Source organism: Hipposideros armiger, unplaced genomic scaffold (assembly GCF_001890085.2).
Source record: "Hipposideros armiger isolate ML-2016 unplaced genomic scaffold, ASM189008v1 scaffold_436, whole genome shotgun sequence".
Lineage (NCBI taxonomy): Eukaryota > Metazoa > Chordata > Mammalia > Chiroptera > Hipposideridae > Hipposideros > Hipposideros armiger.
In genome coordinates this window covers 1,172,478-1,179,236 of record NW_017731786.1, presented here as the reverse complement: position 1 = coordinate 1,179,236, position 6,759 = coordinate 1,172,478, and the positions used below count along the sequence as shown (strand labels likewise).

The window sequence follows — 6,759 nt, the reverse complement described above, 5'->3', positions numbered from 1 at the left end:
ACAATAAACCAAAACCTAGTAATTAAATAAATTTCAGGATATATTAGAATGTAATAATTGTGGTAGAAAAAAAACAAACAGAAAAAAACGTATAGGTAATCACAGGTGTAGGGTTGGGGATGTAGTGGCTTGCAATTTAAAACAGTCGTCCAGATAGGCATCACTGAGGGAACTTGAAGGAGGTTGGGCAGTTTGCCACGTGGGTGTCTCAGGGAAAATCGTCACAGACAGAGGGAGTGGCCACTGGGTCTTCGTTTGTTCCGGCTGCTGTAGCAAAAAACCACAGACTTGGTAGCTTATAAACAACAAAAAATTATTTCTCATGGTTCTGGAGGCTGGAAGTCTGAGATGGGGTACCATCATGCTTGGGTGAGGACCCTCTGCCAAACTTCTCATTGTGTCGTCATATGAAGAATGGGCTGGGAATCCTTTGGGAACTTGTTTTCTAAGCACTCATCCCCTTCAGGAGGGTCCCCCTTCATGGCCTGGTCGCCCCCCAAAGGCCCCGCCTTCTAATGCCTCCACCTTGGGGGTGGGTCAGGATTGCAACACATTAATTCTTAGGGGACACAGAATTTCAGACGACAGCTTTCACTGCACAAGTCCTCGGACAGAATGAGGAAGCCTAGCTCAGAGAAAGGGCCCCTTGTTGAAGCCACTCAGTCTGGGGTGCGCGTACGGCAGCCCAAGCAAACGAATACAGCAATGATGTAACGGTGTCAAAACTCTGCCCGTGGCATCAGGCATGGCCTTGGGAACAATTAGTAACAGGGACAGGGCGTGAGCACCGGAGCAGAGAAGCCATGCCTCCTTGTCTGGGGCAACCCAGCTAGTGTCTGGGTCAGCTCTTGACTCAGACTCTTAAAAACTATACATGACGGGCTGCTGCTGCTGTGTCCCCTTCTGGCCCTTAGGGCCAAATGAATCTCTCCATGGCCCGTGAACTAACTAACGTGTCACGGGTGTTTATGCCGCTGACGCCTCCAGGTGCATCTCACAGAGCCCAACACGCCCTTCCCATCCAGCACGTGCACACCTGAGCTTAACTCATTTTCCCATATCCAGCTTGGCACGGCCCTTGTCACGTTACCCTTTTTGGTTTCCTGTCACTGAATCCTGATCGCCTTCTCTGTAGGGCCTGGTGACTAGCCAGGGTGGCCTTATAATCCAAAATCGATTCTTCGTTCATTCTCAGAGAGAGACAGTGAGAGTGGTTTTATATAAGGACCATCTAGGGATGTAACTCTTCTAAATAACAGAAAATATGGGCAATATTTTAAAGTAGTCACGAAACATACAGCTGTACTGTAACAATAGCATTATAAATAAAAAGAAAACCCTCGTAACTTCTCAGTCCCATAACAATTTAATTATTCATTTTCCATGTCTTCTATACATAAATATTTTACACTTGTAATCAGAAGAGATGCAATATTATACTCTGCTTTTCTCACATCAGTCTAGACGCTTTTCTTTATTGCTCTGTAATCTTAATTATTTTAGTGGCTTCATAATGTTACATATACATAGATGTACCTTGTCTTAAATGCCTTTGTTGGACACTCAGGCTGTTTTAAAAATTCTCCACTCTTGAATAATGCTGGAATGAACATCTTTAAGAAAATAGTATTGTGCATCTTTGGGGGCAATTTCCATAGGAAATGAACAAGTTAAAAAAAAATTCTGTGCATTTTTATAATTTAAAAGCATATCAAATCTTCAAAAGACCTTGCCAGCTTACATTGCCTGTAGCCATGTATGACTAACTGTACCACTTTCATTTCAGTCTCATCTGAAATTGGTGTTATCATCATTTTCCATTTTTCATGGTTTTAAAGCAAACGTGAAATGTGACCTTATTTTCATTTCACATAATTCCTTGATCATAATGTTTTATTTTAGATCTCCTCTCATTAGTGAATTTATATTCATGTTAGGAGGTAAATAGAGTCACAGTGGGAAGAAATGAATTATTCGTACCCACTGTCTGCCATTTGACTAGGGATTTTATACCGTGTTTCCCCAAAAATAAGACCTAACTGGAAAATCAGCCCTAGCATGGTTTTCCAGGATGCTCGTAATACAAACCGTACCCCAAATATAAGCCCCAGTTAAGATCGTCAGCCAGACATGACTGTTTGAATAAGTGTAGATTTTTGTACATGAATAAATGAATACATGTAGATTGTTGGAGCAAAAATTAATATAAGACCCGGTCTTGTTTTCAGGGAAACACGGTACTTGCGACTTTTTTATCTTTACGATACCCTGTGATTATCTCACAGATGAGTCAGCTGAGATTTTGTGTGGTTAAAGGAGCTCTCTGGAGTCACAAGCCGCCGAGCAGGGCAAGGGGCCAAATTAAAACTCAGAGCTGTGTCCGCTTAGGAACTGACCGATAATGTTAGAACATTGATTTATAGACATCAAAGCGTTGATGCTTAACTTCACACTAAGCCAGCAGCTAAGACTGATCTCTGGACAATTCAAATAGAGCATCAGGCCCAGAACTCAGAGATGCAGACAGTGAGTCTGGGAATCTGGGGCGCTGGGGGGAGGGTAAGAAATCTACATTTTTTAACTAACAGCCCACGTGAGCTCATGATCAGGCAAGACTGACGTGAACCACACTCCAGAATTTCCCACAGTGGAGCTCAGGGCGGGTCTGTCTTACCCGCCCCCTTTGCATATCCGTACCAATCAGCCATGCAGGCCTCCTCAGTGACATTTAGAAAGTCAGCCAGCCACAAGGATGTCACGGCTGTTGTCCTTTGGATCTATGTCCCAGATCCTGTATTAAGAGAAGCTCTCTTATAAGGGTCTTTAGTTCATTAAATGGAAGCTTCTAGAATGAGGCCTATAGTTTATCATGTTTCTTAGATACACTCCTACGTCTTAATTCTTATATACATGTTAAAATTGTTTTTCGTCCTTGCTGTTGAAAAACACTGTGTCTGCTCCCCCCGACAAGGCAGGTTTCTGAAGCGTACCCTCCTTTGAGCTCCCGTGGAATTATGTTCACGCTGTGGGTGGAGCGCCTAAGATAAGGATTAATTTGGATTAATAGGATAATTACCGTGTGTCAAATGAATGGCAAATGCTGTGAGGAACTGCTCTGCGAGGGAGCTCTTGGTTTGACATAGGATTGTTTGCAGGCGTGCGGCCTAAATTCCGAATTTCACAAGTATTTCCCAGGCTTCTGATGAAATTTGTACGTAGCCATACCGTGCCACCTTTGAAAGTCAAGTCTGAACTCTCCAGTGACATCTATCTTTCCTCAGGCTTTGCAAAGGTGGCTGGATTGTCACCTCGACCTAGTTGAGAACCCCAAGTGCAGCTTCCGGGAAATGAAGAGGCAGTGTCTGAGCTGCAGGTGGCAGGAAGCTGACACCTGCATCCAGAGCTGACACCTGCGGTCCCCAGGGCATCTGTCTCGCTCTGTTGTGAATATTTGTTTCCATGTTTCTCATTCCTCCTAAACTGTGAGCTCCGTCAACTGCAGGGCTGTGATTAACCCTTTGATAAGAATGACAAAACATCTTCCATCACTCAAACAGTTTTTAAGGCATTATGATGCCACAGGTATTGTGCGAATATCTGTTAGACACATTGCAGAAAAGAAAAAATGACAGAAGAATGTAAAGGAAGTTGTGAAAGAGTTAAGGAGTAGTAAAAGGCAGAGCTGAGATTCTAATTCTGGGCTGCCAACCCCAAAGCCCGACGGTGTGAGCCCTGTTTCGCATCAATCACCACAACCTACCCCACAGTGGGTCCCCAGTAGAGTAGGTGCTGAGCACACCGCACGAAGGCAGGGCTAACGTTCCTGCAGAGTCTGCCCCCCGCTGGGTGTTGTGCTCAGCTCCTCACAGATATTACCAGCTCCCAGAATCCAACTGCCACACTTTTGCATGGGGCGTGGCTGTGGGGACAGTGGCCACCCCTGAGGATGGGTGAAAAGTAGACAGGCGCTGGCCCACATGGCACTGGCTGACATTTCATGACAACGCAAGGCTCTGGCCACATGAATTACTCATTGCTTTTTCTCTCTCGTTCCTGACTTCCCGACTTGATTGCATGAGCCCGTTTCCCATGTCCCGTCTACACTCCGCCCCTTACCCATCTGTCTATTACTTGAATCTCCTCAGGACATGTGACATATACAAGGGGCATCTACCCTGTGCTTTGTACTAAATATGATCCTCGTTCACAGCCCCAGATGGTGGTTCCGTGTCTACCATGCACCCCTCGGGGTTCTTTCCCAGGCACTGGACATGGGGGAGCAGTGTGGGGTCACAGCCTCCTCTCACCTCTTACTATTGTACGACCTTGGGGAAGTTGCTTAACACGTCTGTGCTTCAGCCCTCTCATCAAGGGAGGGAGAGTTAAACACATGTAATGAGCTTAAAACAGCCCTCTGCTCATAGGAAGAGCCCCACCCACCGGTGTCAGCCTTCCCATCCACCTGTTCGCATGTTCTTCTCTTAATGGACCTCTGTTTGGGCTGCCCCCCTGAAGACTCGCATTCCTCTCTGCGTCCCTGGCTTTTTCCTCAGGGTTGTCTTCTGTTGACTTTATTTTCTCTCCCTCATGTTTCTTGTTGGTTATACATGAGCCCACACGGGGATGTATTTATGGGGATGTGTCATCAGATCAGTGGGAAAATGCGTTTCAGTTCATTTCATGGCTTTTTTTTTTTAAACAAAATTGACTGATTTGGAGACTGAATGAATAGAACCCATGACACGTAGGCACCGTCTCCTAAGAAATGATAGTGTCACCCAAGTGACTTCATTTATACGCATGTGTGTGTGTGTGCATGTGTGTTGCAAGGCTGATGTCTGCCCACACCGCTAGTAGAGGCCGGGTCTGCTGTGTCCTTAATGAATCTTGGTGAGAATGACATTCAACTGCTCGAAGCCTCAGCTGTCCTATAGGGACAACAGGGGTAGTGGGTCTCCCTTCATAATGGTGTTCGGGCGAATCCTTTTGTTGATATTAAAGGTCTAATGGAATTGAGTGAAATACTGAGAGGTTTTACCATCTGTTTATTCCCTCCCTTTTTCTGTGGGTTCTAACCAGGGATCTTTAGAAACTATTACCTTTCCCCAAGAGTTCATGTCTCTCTAGACATGTGGTAATGCTTGTGCATGCGTGTGTGCGTGCGTGTATGTTCCAGATTCATTCTCTGTAACACTTGATGCCTCTCTTCTGGAAAAATCTATGTAATTTGAAATTCAGAGGATACCATGAGACATGGGACTGGTGGCGGGGGTAGGTACTCAAACACGGAAAACACCCACATTAGCGCCAAGTATTCTGCAGTCATTAGAGATTCAGGTTCAAGGTGGTGCTGCTGTACAAGGAGATAATGGAATGCTAAAGAAAAGGATGCACCACAGAAAAGGAAATAAGTCTTTATTTCTGGGCTCCTTTATTAATTATGGAACAGTTGGATCATTTAGACAATAGGAAAGTGTCGAACAGGGAAAAGGCTGGAGAAGATACTGTAATATTGGGTAACGCTTCTTGTATAAATCTTTGCGAAATAATTTTCTTTCTGAGAAAGAGATCCCGTGGATTGTTCTCCTGAGGCTAAAAACACTCCTAAAATCTCGCCATCTAGACCAATTCTTGATCCTCTGGGCCGTCATGTGAGGTAACACAGCATCTCAGTCAATGACAGGCCACATATATGACAGGCATCTCCTAAGACTATAACGGAGCTGAAAAATTCCTATTGTCTAGTGATGTTGTAGGCCTTACAGCATCATAAGGCAACGCTTTACTCATGCTTTTGGAGATGCTGGCGTAAACAAACATACTGCATTGCCAGTCGTCTGAAAGTGTAGCATATAGTTAACGTACAGTTCAGCACATAATAATGATAACAAACAACTGTTACTGCCTTATGTTTTTATAATGCTATACAGTTTATCATTCTTTTCAAGTGTATTCTTTCTACTTACATTTAAAAGAAAGCTCGCTGTAAAGCAGTGTGCAGTGTTACCGACAGCAGCCTCATACATCTCGTGTTTACTCAGGCTCTTGATTGCATCATTTTCTCTTGAGCTTGATTTAATCTCATGTTGTTTGGTATCATGCTGTACAGGCTTGCAGCCCAGGAGTGACAAGCTACACCACCTCGCCCAGGTGTGTGGTAGGCTGTACCATCTAGGTGTGTGCGTCTGCACTCTATGATGTTCTCACAGTGATGACATCACCTAAGGCCGCGTTTTTAGAATGTGTCCCCATCGTTAAGTAGCTCATGGCTGTTTTACTTACAGGGCTGTGGCTTCAGGGATGGTAGTGAAATGAGATGATGTGTGGGTTCATCTAAGCATCTCGGTATCTAGTCAACCCGCCTGTAGCAACAATTCTTCAAGGTCCAGTTGTGGCTCCACCTGTCACCTGACAGGGGAGTTTTCCTTACCAAATATCTGCTCTGAGTCTGTGATTCCTGGGACATGGATGGAATAAATAAGGAGAAAACAGGGTGGCAGAGACAGAGAAAGATAAGATTAAAAGAAAAAAAATGCATGGAGGACACTGATATTTATTTACTGCTTAATATGTAAAAGACATCCTTGCCAGGCACTTTTTTTCCCCTTTTTAAAATTAGTTCAGGTGTACAAAACATAATGATTAGACATTTACACCTCTCACAGCAATAACCCCCCCCCAAGTCTACTACCCCTCTGACCTCGTACATAGTTATTACAATCCTATTGACTGTATTCCCTATGCTGTGCTTTATATCCT

The 6,759-nt window shown here is 44.4% G+C and overlaps 2 long non-coding RNA genes across 2 annotated transcripts in view; one reads left to right on the top strand and one right to left on the bottom strand.

Moving 5' to 3' along the window:
* LOC109394773 (uncharacterized) overlaps positions 1–6,759 on the top strand; it is a 280,777-nt gene that overhangs the window by 224,393 nt on the left and 49,625 nt on the right. The gene's annotated exons all lie outside the window — the stretch shown is intronic.
* The window catches only part of LOC109394774 (uncharacterized), a 75,598-nt gene continuing 74,887 nt past the window's right edge, over positions 6,049–6,759 (bottom strand). Inside the window, exon 3 of the long non-coding RNA XR_002126509.1 lies at positions 6,049–6,457. This is a non-coding gene — a long non-coding RNA (uncharacterized LOC109394774). The remainder of the gene's footprint in view (positions 6,458–6,759) is intronic.